Raw genomic sequence first — 17,674 nt, forward strand, 5'->3', positions numbered from 1 at the left:
TTTACGCTGAGGCAAACGCTTTCCGTATTTCTAATTTATGTATGAGCCTGCGAGTTCACAAATCTTAAAAGTTCTATTGACTTTGCGAGGTCATCAACTATCGATAGATGTATAATAAAACGGAAGCATCAAAGAATGCCCTTTACAATAATTTAAGGTTTACGTAACAACCATGTCCTGTGAAAAGCAGCCCTGTAAATATTTACGTCAACTAACCCAGGGCAAATATTTACTCATTTGATTGCGCACAATACTTTTCGCATGTTTCGGATTAAATGTAAGTTAATTTAAACATCAGCTTTATATACTTTCAGTGATGAAAACGCTGTTTGCTTAATGCTTAAATATTCACCACGGAAAACGTTATCAAAAATTCATAAGCTTTGCGAATATATCAAATTCATTGCAGAATATTTTTGCTTTCGTTCCTTTAGTTATACGTAAGTTTGTTTTCAACTGTTTTTTTGCAATTATATTTATTTTTTTGGTCCACTGTATTTATATTCTGTACTGACCAACAATGCAAAGAGGTGAAGGGGGAAAAAAGCTGAAATTTTCACCGAACCACACAAATCAATTTGCAATTGTGCTCATTGTGAAAATGCGAATGGAAATGTTTTTATTACAATAGTTTTGATGCGGTTTTTATTTATATACCACAATAGTGATACTGGAAACGATTAAAGCAACAATTTTCCTCAAAACACATTGTTGTGTTTTTAGTTAAAATTTTGCAGCTGTTGCGTTTGTTTTTTGCTTGAATAGCTCTCAACGAGCACTGAAATGATTCTTCAATCGGCATTTGCAGTATCTGCTTTATGCGCTTAGTTGTTCCACTAGGCTAATTGCAAAAATAAATAGAATTTCAAGCAGTGAAATGCTTAGACATATACATTTTAAAAGCGTATTTTATTATATTGCAAATGAAATTCACCATTTAAACAATTAATTTATCAGTCTTCCAGCTTGTAATTAAGTTCGCTCAAGCTTCAAGCTAGGCAGCTTGAAATATTTATAAATTGCCATTTAAAAATTAACACATGATTCTGCTAGCAGGGAACACAACATTTTTAACACCCCCAAAACGACGAGCAAATCTCGGCAAGAGCAGTGCCGAGCATGCCGCTCGTCAGCACTTACCTTTAATTAAATGATTTATGCTAATTTTGCGCCGCGTTGCCAAGTTAATTAAATTACAGCTTGCAGGGGAGCCTAGATGATTAGCAGGCTCCGCTGTGATGTGGCTATTGTGGAGCGTTTTTTGGCCGCCACCTAATTGTTGGTATTATTACCATCGATTAGTTGGCTATGCATTGAATATGGTTTATGGCGAGTATTTGCGGAGTGCACTGTGTCTACTAGAAGTGGGCAAATATTGATCACTCCGCTTGCCTTGGGCGCTGATGTAGCAAAAAGCACAACTCTTTTGTAGTTCATTTGACTGCACATTTTGATTGCTTTCTGTGCCTAGTGGATCTAAATTGGATTTCGGATTTTGAATTAAACAAAGCCGCTGGCCGCATAAAAAGCAAATTTTGCCTGGGTGAGTACATTAAAGTAATCAAAAATGTGTATCAAATTAAATCTATTTGTCCAACAGACACTTCATCATCATCGGCATCACACTGCGCATCATCGTTTCAATTAGTCGAATCAAATAACTCGGAACACAGAAATGGGCTAGCAGAAAATAATGGAGTTAGTCACCAGACTCCCGGGCCCGATAACAATAAGCAATCAACTGGGAGCCCTGAGTGGTGCTATCTCCGCGAACCATCACATATCAGCCAGCCATCGGCATTCATTTGCGTGTTTTGGCGTGTAAAGTGCCACACATTGACTATTGCGAATATTCCGCGTGCCGAAACTAATTGATAATACAAAACCCCAACCCCAAAACAATAGCGAAAATTGGTTCTACCGTCGGAACTTCTGCACCTAATGGAAACAATATGGCGGTTGATAAAAACACTCCAGTGCCAGTCGCCATATTGTTTGCATCACAAGTGCTTCGGTTTTGATTTAATTATGTGATTTCGAAATTAAAATCAGTTAACCTGTCCATTAGTTTGCTTCCTGGTTCAATTACCCCAAATTGTTGCCATTGATTTCGAAAGGGTTTTTCCCCAAACAAATGGAATTCATCTTCCTCTTTTGGTTGTAGGTAAATTATCTCTGTAAACACTTACGTTTTTATGACTCACTCAGTGGCATATCTTTCAAAAATATCAACCAGACGCCTGTACTTACCTTTAAGTGACTCATTCCTTACTAAGTACCTACTTCGACTGCGCCTAGTATTCACGGGCTGCCTTTTATGGTGACTTTTTAAGTGTGCGATAAGCAACCTTAAATCAGTTAAAACCATATAACCGGAAAGCCATCCTGGGAGACATATTAGATTTTCGCCGAAAAACTGCAGTTATCTAGTCTAATTATCAAGCAAGTACTTTAGAAATTTTAATAAAAAATTGTTTTTTCCCAAAACGTTTTTACTTACACGTGCTTATCAGACGAGAAACAATTATTTTTAGCTTTGATTGACTTGTTATCTTTAAGTGGTAAATAATGTTAGAAATTAACTTGGCCACTACTGAAAACAGACTACTCATCGATTCACTAATCTCGTGACCACAATTACTTGTCTCGAGTGCTAAAATGTTTTTCTTGATATATTAGAACAGATGAATAAAGAACGTTTTTCGACGACAGCTAGTCAAATATTATTTTAATAAACTTAATGTTTGCACTGCGGATGTACGCACGTAGGTGGAACTATAGGTTGTTTGTGGAAATATTTATTTAATTTTGCATTATATTTTAACCTACTAATTATTCATATCAGTGTGTATAATAGAGATACATTATTCATTCATGATTTATTTAACGGGCTGCTCAGATTTAAGTGGATAATAATTTCGCAAAAAAGGATGAGACCACTTTTCCCGTGAAATACCTGACACGTTTTTCTGAAATTTCCAAATTTGATTATGACAAATTTTCCCTGGAATATTCTTTTACGTTTTCCAACATGGTATATAAACTTTTCTTGTCTGTTAAAAGCCCTAAAGATACCAGAGGATTTATGGCTGATCCTCTGCGTTGCCGAGGTTTATCCTAGTGTCAGTCAGCGCGATTCTGCATTGCGTTTCTGCGTTACTGTCTTTACTTATTGTTCATCAACAAATTGAGTTCCCATGTTCGGCAGTGAGATACTTGCACTTCTGACCGACATTCAAACAAGCAAACCACTTGGAGTACTCTGGAGCAGACACTATCCATTGTCACTGGCATTGCCACGGCCCTTCTGACCACGATCCCAGAAAAGCCCGTGAATACACTGGTGGAAACACTGAAAACAGTGAGTACAGTGAAACCCCTGCAAAATCCTGTAGCCCGCGGAGGACCCACCGTCGAAGCCAACTTTGGTGGTACGTCAGTGGCGTGGCGATGATGGCGGTGCAGTTGGCGGACGGACGAAGTCGAGTGGAGCATTGCACTTGAGTGATTTTTTATTGTGACACGCGCACGCTGTGCAGCAAATTAAATGCTTCATCCGCAATAACAGCAGTGGAAGATGTGCATAGCTCCTGGCCAGTCCAGCAGCCATCTGACAAGCAATTAAAATGCGTTGCAAACGTGGCCGGGAAAAAATTGGTAAAACACTGCGGCTTTAATTGAGGCTCAAGCAGCCGTAGAGTGGCCCGAAAGTGGGTGTGTGTGTTTACGCACTCTTGCCGCACACTGACAGTTTCAATTTTGCACTCCGGTCTATAAAACTGAATTTTTCCATTAATTATTCATTATTTTTAATGGCTCCCACAATGATGGTGATAAAAAGGTGATGCTAAAATACACGATCCAATTTAAACACGTGTGTTGTTTGGCTTTTATTTTTGTTATTTTCCGCAGCGAGCAAATACGAAAATTGAAAATTTTGTTTATTTGCTTACTCAAATATTACACCATAATGTGTTTGTTTAACTCGGGTTTTCCATATTTATTCGCCAATAATGTCTGGCACTCACAGCCCACTAAAGAGTTTTTTTTTGTTTGTATTTTTTTTACACAACTTGTCATGTGATTCTTTTCTACACATTTTTATTGGTGCTTCCCCAACCTGACTGACTCAGCACATGGCAGCTGTTTTGATATTTATTTTGACTCAGGATCATTAAATTCGACTGCAATAGTAAAGCACGTGATCGTAGATCTGCCAAATCCCGCTGGTGGAATGAGGTTCAAAGACCATGAACCACATTGGAACCACTCATGGAATGGGCATTGAACGCGGATTATATTTTGCACAAAACCGAGGATTATGGCCATATTAAGAATGTAATTAATTCGTGCTTGTGTCAATGAAGCGCCACAGCGAATTAAACAACAGCAATAACCGCTCAAAATAAACCCAGTTCAAAGGACAAACGCAAAGCGTTTATAAAAAGAGGAATTCGCGCACAAGACTGCAGAATTATGTACATAAAATAAATAATTAAATGCATATATACGAAACAAAGAGCGTGCTCCTCTGGTCCGCCAACTGCCACCCGCTCATTATTTATATTGTGCATGCAATTGTATTGTATATTGCCAAGATTTATGATCCCCGGCCAAAGGACGGTGTTCCTCGGCAAAGGGCATTAAACACCCAACAGCCAACTTCCAACATCCAACAGGAGATTGACATAAATAAAAGGTCTGGATGGTGGCTTGTTGGTTGGTTAGCCGGGCTGGTTCGTTTGGCTGGCTGGTCAAGGAGCATGAAAACAATTTCGGCCTCTACGCAGTGCTGCGCTGCATTTAAGAAAGGAGACATATGTGAGTGCTAGTGAAAGATGAAAGTTCGATACACTTAAATGCCTTCTGGGTTTCGGAAATGAACGTGAGCAGGTGCTTGGGAAAAAATAAAACAGCTGGCATTTACCTAGCTCATCGCAACTATTTATTCTAATTTTTTCGAGTTTATCATCACAAATAAACAAGTTGGTACTAGTAATGTAGTCATGCCATTATGCGCTTATAGTTTACTTTAGTTTAGTTTACTGTAGAAAACAAACTAGCAAAGATCTTGGAAAGAAATATTTGCCTTATTCCAATATATTAACATTTTTAAAATTTGAAAATAATAACTAAAAGTTTATTGAAAAGTATCCTTGGTACTTCTTGTACTAGTCGCTTGGCCAGAAACTATGACAATAGGAATATATGATTTGAAATCAAATACAAAAATGGTATTAATTTTCTGCCTTCATTGCTTGCAAACCCAATAGTTAAGTTGTAATACCTCTCTCAAAGGCAGCAATAATGATATTTTTGTAAGTCCAGAACACGACAACCCATGAGAAGCAAAACAAAATCAAAGGAACAGAACACAAATTTATCTGTGGCGATTTATGGAGCATGTTTTGGGACCATGTCGAGAGCACACACCACACACCAAACACACCCGGATGTTCGGAACATCGCAGATGGGAGCGAAGAATTAAGGGGCGGTGCACAGGACATCCTGCTTGTTGAGTTCATAAATAGCGATGTTGCATGCAACTTGAAGAGCGCCTCAGTTCAGCTCAGTTGGGTGTGGCTTTTCCTTTGACTTCAGCTTCAGCACTCGAGGTTCTAATTTTTATGAGCATGTTGCGTGCAACTGGAGGGCAGGTAGTGCAGCATACTTCGAGGCGCTTTCCCCCGAGCTTTTGCTGCTGCTGCTGCTTTCACTTTATTGTTCTGACGTCAGCAGCAAAGGACCTAGGACTGCTAGTTTTGCATTCGGCTCGTATATTTGTGTGATTTAATGCTGGCAAAGGCAGACAAATTTAAATTGCTTTATCATGTTCTTGGCCTATGGCACATTTTCCATACGCCCCGCGTCCCCGGTCTAATGCAAGCCCGGCGAACAATAAAAATTAGGCCACATAATGACGTCGCGACCTCCGCGTAGAGGACCAAATCGAAAACAGCATTCGGTCAGCTCTTTTTGCCGCCGTTTTGGGCTCGCTTTGGTTTGGTCTGATTTTGGCCTGGTACGCCTGTGTGTTGCATGTGGCAAGCAATTCGATCAGTTGCCAGCGGCAAGTTGCAATCATTTTTGGCCCCCGCCAAACAGAGCAAAGCAAATGCAAGTCTGATAACTGAGGGAGGGCTTTCAGCGCTGCAAACTTTGCCACAAAACTATCAGCAACACTGCCACTTCATTGCTGCAGTCCTTGTTTTTGTTGTTCAAGTGACGCCGAGGAAGAAGCTGCTGAAAGGGAAGCCCGAATGTCGGACGGGGATGCACTTCAAAAAAAGGGGACAATGTCTGACCGCCTTGTGCCAAAATTCAAAGTATATATTATACGTTCGTTCTCAGCTTTTGCAAATTAATGTGTATAGAACAACCTTTTAAGATTAAATTTTACGTTTTTTGTTATTAGGATACTTTGTGTATTGCCTTAAAACTCTTTAAAATTTGCAGAAATAGTTTACTTGAGGGTGACTTCTCCAAACTTGTGGATATCATTTTTTCAAGTGGTTACCGTTACTGGAGTCTCCGGATTTAATTTCGCCTGAGTTGGCCGGGTCTACTGGGTTAGTTTGCTGTCTGCTTAGCGTGTTGGCCAAACAGAACTGAACTGGAAGCCACAAGAAACTGGGTTCGGCTTCCGTCTGGAGCTACTGGGTTTCCCAGTCGCCCCATTCCTTCTCCCCGCTCATTGATTACTTTGTTATAGATTTTTTCCATTTCTCTACAGGGGACTGAGTGTGTGTTTCTGTGTTTGTGGGTCGTTGGACTTATTTGTAACACGAGGGGTGCAACTGCAGACGCTCCTTTGATTGTGACAATCAGAGTTAACGGAAGGGTGCCAAAAGTTTATGTAATTTCATATTCAATGTGTACAACTTTCGGGTTAAGCCAGTTGCTTTGCAAACTCCTCCAGGGCGGTAAGGGATATGGTCTTAAAGCCAAGATAGAATTAAATGGCCAAATCCATTTTTAACTTAAGTCGCATGCAGCGCCACTTTCTGCGCAATCCGTTTGCAATTAAAATGCGAACCATGCCCAAGTTTATGATTAGAGGGAAAGATCGCCGCAATTTTATGCACGTAGCACCGGCGATTCAACTTCAAATAGCCGGAGCGCATTAGCCGGGAATAATATTCAGGCGACGTCGCGACGCAGTCACTGTCACCATCACCACCACCACCACCACCACTATAACCATCACCATCGCCATGCCAACAACAATTAGGCAGAAGTTGAAATACGAGCAGCCACTACCAAGACCAAGGCGAAGACCAAGACGCTTGTTTATAATATGGTTGAGGATGGTCCGTTGGCGCGGAGCTGGGTGTTTCTGGAATTGCGGCATCAGCGACTGGAGCTCAACTTTAGCCAAATGGAATTGAAATGACAGGTCGCGGGATGGGGTGGTGGGGGCAGTCGTGGGTTGGGCGGCTCACTTAGGCACTGAGAGAAAAATACCAGCTCTGGATGCCACACTGATACTAGAGTAACACCGCAATACTTAAGTTCGATGACGCTGGCTCATCAGTGCACTATGAGAGATTTTTAATGTTCACTACTTTACTGTATACTTACTGTTAGTAATTACCCAATACTAGCCGTTTTTGTGGATAGTTTTTGATTACTTTAAAGTTCACTTCCCAATTTTACCACCATTCCTGTTTCAGTGCGCAGGCAGGCAACTGGAAAGGAGTGGATCGAGATGGTCGGTGATGCGAAATGCGAATGGGATGTGATGCCCAGCTGGATGCCGCCTATTGGCCTGTTGTTGTCACATTTATCACGGCTGTCTGATTGCGGGGAGCAGTGCCTGCAGAACTTGCTGCTGGTCAAGTTACGGGCAAGTGGGATCTTGAGAGTGGTTGCCGCTGATTCCTTGCCGACTTCTTCAGGCGGGTAAATGAATTGGAACAGAACCCAAAAGAACAGAACAGGTAAGTTGCATTTGGTTCGAGGGCGTCCTTTGTGCTCCCTTCGGTTCAACGAACTGACATGCAAAATGTATTTTTATTGAATTTCATTGATAAATGCTCCTTGCAACATGCATGGCCCGCCTCAATGTTGCTCCGCTGGTTGTTTGTTCGATGGCAATGCGATTCGATTTCTGATTGCATGCCGGGGCATAAGTATGCTGTTCTGATGGGGCTCGTTTTTAATCGACTTAAATCCAATTTGGGTCATTTGCAATCATTTGGCCCAAAGGTAACCGAACTCTCCCAGCCAGTCGTTCAACTTTCGTAAAATGTCTGCAAGTTCTGCCATCGATCTGTATTGATTAGCCAAAAAGTCAGCAAGAGATTTATAGTATTCAAGCGTCTGTCGAGAGTTTCGCTCTTTTGGAACTTGTTTATAAAGTTTTTATGACACCCCTTACTGGCGCTAGCCGAAATCAATTTAAAAATAGCCGTTGCGTCATGTGATGCAAATTAATCAGTCGCAAGTACTAGAGCTACCACGACTTTTTGGCAGACAGACACCTTCGCTGCAGTTGCAATTATTTAATAATCCGGGCAAATACACCTTGCAGTATTCCACATGACTCAAAATCTCTGGCTGTTGTGTACTTAACACTGTTTACGGCCTGCAATGGCCAAATAATTAAGAAAAGCAAACAGTTCGTTCAACCAGGCCACTTGCGAGGTGTCAATGTCAAGAATTTAAGGCCGTTAGTCAATCAACAGATATTTTCATATTTGCTGTATTTTTAATAACAAATAAGCACTTTTGATAACCAAGTATTTAAATGCTTCGCCTAAACTGCTGGAAAATGTTATTTTCGTGGCGCTTGGAAAAACTATTTTCAGACTGGAAATCAATTTGCAGATTATTTGCGTGGAGTCTTGGAGTCATCGAGTTTTAGAGTCTTGGGGTCTTGGAGTCGTGGAGTCTTGGAGCAACTGGTATCGAGTCAGTCACGTGGTTTGGCAATCGGGTTTGGTTTGTTTTCCGAGTGGTTGATATAGTGGTCATGTGCTGTTTTTCCATTGCCTGATTGCTAAGGAGAATTGTAAGCTGCACAGATAGCAGATATACATACATATGTGTAAAATAACCCGTGACTTGTGGGGATAGTGGCTTTCCTTAAACGAGTTTTTCATTTTTTTGAAATATTTCGATTTCACTTAAAGCGGATATTCATTCACCCAAGTTACGGGACTGCTACAATTTATTTGCATTCAGGATATTTTAGGATTGCATTGATTAAGTAAGTAGGTGTCAACGTATAAAAATACAACCTATATAAAAACAAACGTTGCACGTTGCATAAATATGTGCCAAGTAGGTGAATTTCTAATAGTTAAAGTCGGCTGAATAAACAATGTGAAGCTCGCGCCTTGTGCACTTGACACGCAAAGGGGCTGTTTGTTGTTATGCTAATTGACTACTTTGTAAAATTATTGTACTCGACGTAAGAAAAGTTCTCATGGAAAGTAGCGGAATAATTCGAGGGGGGATGGATGAATGAGCAGCGAAAAACATTTCATTCATGACTTCTGATGTCGCATGTCAACAGGAATATACAAAATTAACAACAGCAACAAAAAACTCGAGTATCGGCATTAAATCGCCATCAACAATGCTGTCGTCTCGATAAAGTATTCATGAAATATGCTCTACGAGTGCTGTGAGGATTTGACATCATTATTTGGCTTGCGGTGCGGTCGCAGGTTGTGGTCGATTCGGTTACATTAAATCGACGTGGCTACACTCGACAAAAAATTAGATACATTACGTGTCAGCAACACTATTACCAATTTTATATTATATTATATGGATTTATGGATTAATAGTCCAATTAACCTAAGTTATGTTTTTGAGCTTATAAGTTTATAAATATATTAGCTTCTCTTAAAGATTATGGCTTGTACACTTGACTATTTAAATTTCCCTTAGATTTTCAAAAGCAGTGTTTGAAAATACGCTTTTATAACTAACTATTCCTGCCAGTGCACGCCAACTCGCGTGTCCTTATTATGGGAGATAAATGTTAATACCAGCTTGACAATCTGTCCGATGCGGGCTCATGTTTAATTAGTCATGTTTGTGACAAATTCTGACATATGAGCCTTTCAATCGATGCAACTCATTTAAAAGCGCCAGTTGGCCGCCAGCAGCGGGCAGCTCTAAAAATAAAACCAATTTCGATTCCAATTGCAATCGGCAACTCGGTTGACAGTTGTTCTTTTTGCATGGGTATAAGTTGCACAAGAAGAAATATCGTTGCATATTTCACACCCAGCATTGCGCGAATATTTATCAAGTTACCCTAGTCCGCAAGTCCTTCGGCCTTGCTCCCCTCGCCCTTTTTTTTTTTTAGAAAAAGACACCGACTTTTGCAGGAGTACGGTGGGGCAGGCAAATGGACAGGAATGCGGGGGGGTACAGAAAAAGGGGAAAAATAGTTAAAATGTAGATTTATGCAAATGGAGCGTATAGCTCGCATCCTGTCCCATCTCGCATTCCCTGTATGCCAATGTGTTAGTAGCCCGCCAGGCGTTCCTTGGTCCTTCCTCCGCCCTGATCCTCCACGCTGCTCCCTGTTCCCTTTTTCTCCTCCCTGCTACTCCCTGCTTTTTTCGCCACTGTCAGCTCAGTTTGCTTGCCAGCTAGCTGCCGGTTGTCTGTCTGCCTGTGCTGGCTGGGCTGGCTGTGCTGTCCGCCTGTCTGGGTATTGAGTGTATTGCATTTAAAATTTATTTGCTTTTATTTTCCCTTTTTACCCGCTGCCGAGCGCATTTTTCTTTTCGAGCTTGCGAAGGATGAGAGGGATAGAGAACTCTTCTGCCGCCGTCAGGTGGAAGAGGAAAATTAAAAATGCAATTGCGATTAAAATTGCATGACAAACGCGCGTCGCGTTTGCAAAAAGTGTTGCCAAAGGGGGTTTCATGTTTAGCACCCACGAGTACCCACTCCCAGGCCCGATAAATAGTTGGATCCACAATGGGAGACTGCCCCAGTTATGTGTACATAGCCATAGTGAATCACTCTTTCTTCTGATTCACGGGCTCTCATTGAAACCCGTCTAAGGAAATCAATTCACACTTACCTTTATTCAATCGCGAAGAAACGTGTCACCAATTTGAATTAGCGCAAAATCCGTTGCGTCTCGTTGAGTCTTCGTCTTCGGTACGTCAGCGAAAAAGAAAAAACAGTTTGATTTGTTAATTAGCGCGACAGAAAAAAACGTTTAACTGTATTTGTCGAAGCCAAAAATACGCATAAATCGTGGGTTTCACCGCCACAAAATGTTTTATATCCGCAATCATTGTAACATTAAAATCCGTTCGTATGCTGATCATTGTACATATACATACATACATTCATTATCTTTTTGTTTTGCCACTCTTTTTTCTGGCTATCTGCCCAGTTTCTCTTCAATAGAATTTTAATTTTGTGCCAATGGCCCCCACACGCGACACTCGGCCATATCATTCCCCCGCTGATTTTCTCTATACCCTGTTTTTGTATCATCCCAAGTGCATTAAGCGATAAACAAAGGAAGAGTGCAGAACAAGGAACAATGACTGCAAAAGTTAAAAACATGACAGTGACATAGGAAAGTGCATTTCAAGGCAATCTTAAAGGGATGCACAAAGAAGAAATTCTAGAAGACTTTTAAAACAGATTTTAATGTTCCTTCGTCGCTAAAGAAGTTGAGACTGAATCTGATAAGAAAACATTGCCTTTTTGGAAATTATTATATACTAAAGCGCACGTGGTATTGATATACTTTGAGTGGGGTTCAAAACCATGGCACGTGACTAGCAGCTGATGATTTTGTTATGTCGGCCAATAGACAAAAACTGTGGTGACGAAAAACGGAAAATCGTTGTCTCTCATTAGACAAATATTTTTTGAAAAGAGCTCATTTAGCAATCGTATTTCGATTGTGGATATTTTAGTTGAATACGTTTTGAAAATACAATACCATTTTATGATTGGAATACTTTCTTTTAATACAAATACAAACACAAATGCTAGTTCAAAAACGCACGTGATGCTGAGACTACTTTTGCGTGGACCTAGAGATATTTATAGTACAGATGCGAAATCATAATCACGTGACTAGGGAATGATTTTATTTAGCCGGCGCCAAACAATATGTTTTCTGTTGAAATCTTTTACTTTTTGTTTTGATTCCGGTTTACGCTTTTTGCTTTCCGCTTTAAGCTTCAGCTTTAGTTGTCTCTTAGTCGGTGGCTTTTTATTTTTTGCCCAACATTCGTCACTCTTTCGCGCACTTGTCGTCTCGTCTGTCCCACGTCTGATGGGGGACTGAATGTCAAATGATTTGGCCGCCCAATGGTTATGCTTTATTTATAACAGCACTAATTAATTTTCACTCTTTCTGCCGGGCGGGCGGGCGTTCGAAATGAAAATGGTACGGGAATGAAAATGAAGAGAAATGAAATGAAATGAAAACGGTGATGCCGCTGCGATTGTGTTTGTGATTGTGATTGGGGGATAAGCCGGCCGAGTGACTACGAGCGCGACTACGCCGACTACGACTAATATAATTTGCGGAAACTGTGACACAGCACACGGGGGACCAGGTAATTGCACCTGGCTATATGTAGGGCTCAAGCTCAAGGCCCGCACTCCCTGCCTGCCCGCCCATTGTCATCGGTTATTAATTTCCCAGATTGGCATTTATATGGTCTTTGTAGTCTGTAGTTTAGTTTACAGAGGCGCAGGTGAGCCAGCTATGTGGCTGGATGTGGATGTATGGACAAACACGAACACGAGCACGAACACTAATTTATTTGCCACCAGAAAATGGACCGGAATAAGGTGGACAGATCTTTTCGGTGATTTCGGATGCATTTACATAATCAAATATTAATATTTTTGTTGTAAATATCCCTGGTCAAATCTGTTTTCAATTAGTCAGACCGAGCCGTTTTCGAGAGAACCTGTTCCCCTGGCAGCTGACTATTTAGCGCTTTATGTGGCATATTTGAAAAGCTCGTCTGAAAACCGTTTAGATTATATTTTGGTAGCTCGTTTGCATTGCTAATGAGTCAAGGGGTCCAGGCCAGAATTAATGGCCCCGACCATGTGAAAAGTTCGTAAATATTTGGCGTTTACAAATTATTTATCAAAATCTACAGGCCAAAACTACAGGCCATAAAAAGCACACGAAATCAGCCGTTTTATTAGCATTGTCAGGTTGGGAATTCAATTTCCTTTTAATTTCTTTGGGCGATTTTCGCTGCCTCTAGCTTGTTTGTTGAAATTTTCCGCTTTGTTTTGTCAGTTCGATCGCGCAGTTTTTCGAAACCAGAGCCATACGAAAATTTTCCACATCCCAATCAAATTTCGGTGGGGGTGGCTGATGGTGTCGGTGGTCTAATGGTCGACCTTCGTTATCAAAAATTTCTGTCACGTCCGCACAAGTAACCCAAGGGCCCTCGAAAGCCCAGAAAGGGTTATGTAAATGCCACGATTTCGATTGAACTCTCGGTCAGCCAGATCGCGTGATTGCAAAGTCCCTCTGATAATGCCGAACTTGTTCAATCAATTATCCGTTTATCACCTACACTTTTCTACTACCTCGTTTTTGTCCCCCTCTCTATTTATATTGCAATGCTTTTGGTGGGTGAATAAATTGTGTTTTTGTGGCACGCCGAGATGACAAGGAAATAATAATAATTTCATTTGCGTTTTCGACGGCGAGAGTAGATGGCTTCCGTTTTCTTCGTACTTTTTTTTACAAACTCAAAACTCGGCTTCGGGTACGATTTTTAAGTGGATTTCTGTGCTGCACGGATCGATTGGGAACTGCGAACTGCGTCTTGTGTCTGCGAGCGCCACGACGGGTTTGTTTTCATCGCCAGCTGCGCGGCTGCCTCTTGGGCGGCATTTATTTCTCCTCAGCGTTGGCTCGATCTTGTTCGTCGTCGCGGAAGGTTCGTAAAACGCCGCAGTCGACGCCGACGGCACCGCAGCCCCACAGCTCCACAGCACCACATCGACTGCTGCTCTGCTGGGCGTACCGCCAGCTGCTCTGCTGGCCGTACCGCCAGCGTTCCGCCGGCGTCAGCATCTCGCAGCCAAAGTCCCAATCGCATTCATTCCACAAAATCAGAAAGAGTCAAGAAGGAATGACTCAAGCGGGAGATGCGACTGGGAACTACCCACGAATCGGGGGGCCAGGTGTTAGGGATCACACTTTTCCACTTCACAGATGTCTTGGGGAGGATATTTGTGGGGAGGTTTAAGAATAACTAGCTTGAAATTTTTTTCACATTAAATAGTTATAACTTAGCTTTAACTGCTGTAGTAGTTAAATAGTAGATTCACTATTTTGCGTTTAAAAAACGTCTTCTACGAATAGAACATTTAAATAAGAACGCATAATATATGTTCATTGACAAAAGCCAAACATAATTAAATTAAACGGATTTAGATATATGAGCTTGTTGCATTCTCAAGTGGGACAAAGGTAGTTTTAGTTATATTACAAAAGTAATTCAGCATATTTCTTCCGTATCTTTAAAGGCTTTAAGATCTTTAACTAACCCAAACCAGGAGTTCGCTTTTAAGTTTCAGAGATACCATCTGCTCGCAAGAAATCAATATACCCGCACTAACTACGACTACTGGGTATCAAAACAACTAAAAAGAACGAACATCTCTTGTCCGCACAGGCAAATATTGTGGGTTTGTTTACGCACTGGCTGCGGTGGCACAGAGCCGGTTTTAGCCATACGAGGGTCGTTTGATAAGTCCGTGACTTTTTGTATTTGCCGCGCACCTGCTCTAAATACAACACTGCTCCTGTCAGCAGTTATCGATTAACAGCTGACTGTAAAATTTTGAGAAAGCTGCGTTTTTTGGTTTGCGTTTTATAGGCATTGAAAGCAGACGATCTCGTGAATTTTAACGAAAATGGAAAAAAGTGAATTTCGTGTGCTAATTAAGCATTATTTTTTGCGTAAAAAATCCATCACCGAAACCAAGGAAAGACTTGATAAATATTATGGGGACTCTGCACCATCAATTTCAATGGTTAAGAAATGGTTTACTGAGTTCCGTTGTGGTCGTACCAGTACAAGTGATGCCGAACGTTCAGGTCGCCCAAAAGAGGTCGTCATGCCAGAAATCGTCGACAAAATCCATGGAATGATATTGGATGATCGGAGAATGAAAGTGCGTGAGGTAGCTGAGGCTGTAGGCATCTCAACTGAACGGGTACATCACATTTTACATGAATATTTGGACATGAAAAAGCTTTCCGCGCGATGGGTGCCGCGATTGCTCACACACGACCATAAGCGCAACCGTGTGACCATTTCAAAGGAGTGTTTGGCGATGTTCAACCGCAATCCAAACGAATTTTTGCGCCGTTTCGTTACCGTAGACGAAACATGGATCCACCACACCACACCAGAGACCAAAGAACAATCAAGACAGTGGGTTTCTCCGGGTGAACGTGCACCAAAGAAGGCCAAGGTGGGTCTGTGGGCCAACAAGTTCATGGCCACAGTTTTTTGGGATGCACAAGGTATCATTCACATCGATTACCTTGAAAAGGGTAAAACGATCACCGGCGAATATTATTCAGAGCTTTTGGACAGATTCGATATTGATTTGAAGCAGAAACGACCGCATTTGGCGAAAAAAAAAGTGCTGTTCCATCAGGACAATGCACGGGTGCACACGTGTGTAGTCAGCATGGCAAAATTTCATAAATTGGGCTACGAACTGCTACCCCATCCAGCATATTCTCCAGATTTAGCCCCCTGTGACTATTTTTTGTTTCCAAACATGAAGAAATGGCTCGGCGGTAAGAGATTCGGGTCAAATGAAGAGGTCATCACAGAAACAAACGACTATTTTGAGGGCCTTGAGAAAACCTATTATTTGGAAGGAATAAAAAAATTGGAAAAACGCTGGACTAAATGTATAGAGCTAAAAGGAGATTATGTTGAGAAATAAAACGCTTCTTTGACGAAAAAAATATATTTTATTCAAAAAGTCACGGACTTATCAAACGACCCTCGTATTTTTGGACTCCAGCCCACAGCCCCCAGCCCATAAGCCTCAACTCCAATCGATCCACTGACCAGTGGCCAAAGAAATGGATATTCGGATTCTACTCCACGCGGTGCAGACAGAGTGCATTTGCCTCGTTCGGCTGGCAGCAAAATGGAAATACATATTCGAAATGCCAGTGCAGACATGGCAACGTAACGCGATATAATTAACACATGCAACGCTAAAACGTAGATAAGCAAACAACAATTGTCGACACTGCTCTTTGCCCAATTACATTGGATGGCTTAAGGGGGAGTGGCGTGCTGAAGGGCTTTTCTGGCCCTTGAGGTGGGGGAATTTCCTTTTCTACTGGCCCCAAGCAGAAGCGACTCATATCCCATAGTCGAGCCGTTAATTATACGTTTAACACCGCGTTGATTGTACTTCCCAACTACACATGTTTTACCCTGCATTGCAACACTAATAAATGCTTTATTTCGGCGGCAGGTTCAAGGAGCAAGTGCCATGCATGCACTGAGAAAATCTGTATCTCTGTCACAGAAAAGCGGGCCAACTTATTTGAAGTGTGTTCAAAAAGAAATATAAGTAAAAAAGTCTCAATATGCATTAATACCCTTGAATAATATAATATGCTTTCCATGAGGGTTTGCGGAACTTACGCACACGCCAAACTTTCTTGCCAGTGTACCCACTATTAATCGCTTCGTTTGTCGCTCATGCTGTTGGTATGTGCGGCCAGTTGCATGTTGCCGACTTTGCAACTTTGTGGGCAACTTCCGGCAACAATTTCTATGCAGCCAAAGAAAAGTTTTTGCATTAAATGCGAAACAGTGTTAAATAATTTCAGCTATTTTACGATTTGTTTTCTCGGCCTGGGCCTGAATTTCTACTCCACTCGGCAGTAGACTGTCTGTTAGTGCTTGTGTGTGGGTGTGGGTGTGGATAGCACCGCTAATCATCTCAAGCGGAAGCACTGTCACCCACCTCCTCCAGCTCATCCTTTCTAACTGGGAATAGCGTTTACTTTATGACCGCTAAGCAGGGCGGTGGTCGTCTGTTTGGCGGTTGGCTTGGTTGTGCCAGTGAATTAGCGCAAACCGCATGTTAGATTCGTTGATAACATGCCACCGCCTCCCATCCTTGTGCCGCCCACATAGCACCGCTTCGCACCACCACCATAACACCACCCACCACATAGACATGTACAAGTTGATGTCCTGTTGGTGTGGATGTGGGTGTGGGTGTAAGCGCGTGTCCTTAGCCATGCAGTTAGAGGCTGTCAAGTTGCGAATTTTATGCGAAATGTTTAGTAATTAGTTGCATCCGCAAGGGGAAATTACTTAGCACAGCCAACCGCAAAAGTCCCATCCCTGCTCCCGCGCCCCGTCTTCCCCTCCCCCATCTGCCACTCCCCCGCCCTCATATCCATCCTTACCAGCAACCGTTTTGCTCGGCTTGTTTCGAAAGTTCAAGCGTTGGCAAAATGTTGACAGCTTCAAGAAATACACATTAAGGGTAGCTGGCTTTCATACCCTGCGCACTGAAAGAAATTATGTTTTAGTTCTATTTTTTGTTTAGATTTATATCTATATATGTTATGTATTGAATACGAATTCGTCCTTCTCCCATTGATTCTGATCTTATTTTGATTGCGTAATGAGCTCT

The 17,674-nt window shown here is 41.7% G+C and overlaps 1 protein-coding gene across 4 annotated transcripts in view; it reads right to left on the minus strand.

Annotated features, from left to right (window-relative positions):
* LOC6535610 (sodium-coupled monocarboxylate transporter 1) overlaps positions 1-13,834 on the minus strand; it is a 35,149-nt gene extending 21,315 nt beyond the window's left edge. For 2 of the 4 annotated variants that reach the window (XM_039375397.2, XM_039375398.2), the window contains exons 1-2: positions 13,713-13,834; positions 11,055-11,129 (exon numbers count right to left, since the gene is read on the minus strand). The gene's annotated coding sequence lies outside the window, so the exon portion shown is untranslated. Of the gene's footprint in view, positions 1-11,054; positions 11,130-12,133; positions 12,331-13,712 lie in introns of those variants that run through there. The other 2 variants (XM_002096202.4, XM_015191750.3) reach the window with 2 other exon arrangements.
* Positions 13,835-17,674: the final 3,840 nt, after the last annotated feature.

The sequence above is a fragment of the Drosophila yakuba genome, chromosome 3R (assembly GCF_016746365.2).
Source record: "Drosophila yakuba strain Tai18E2 chromosome 3R, Prin_Dyak_Tai18E2_2.1, whole genome shotgun sequence".
NCBI classification, from domain to species: domain Eukaryota; kingdom Metazoa; phylum Arthropoda; class Insecta; order Diptera; family Drosophilidae; genus Drosophila; species Drosophila yakuba.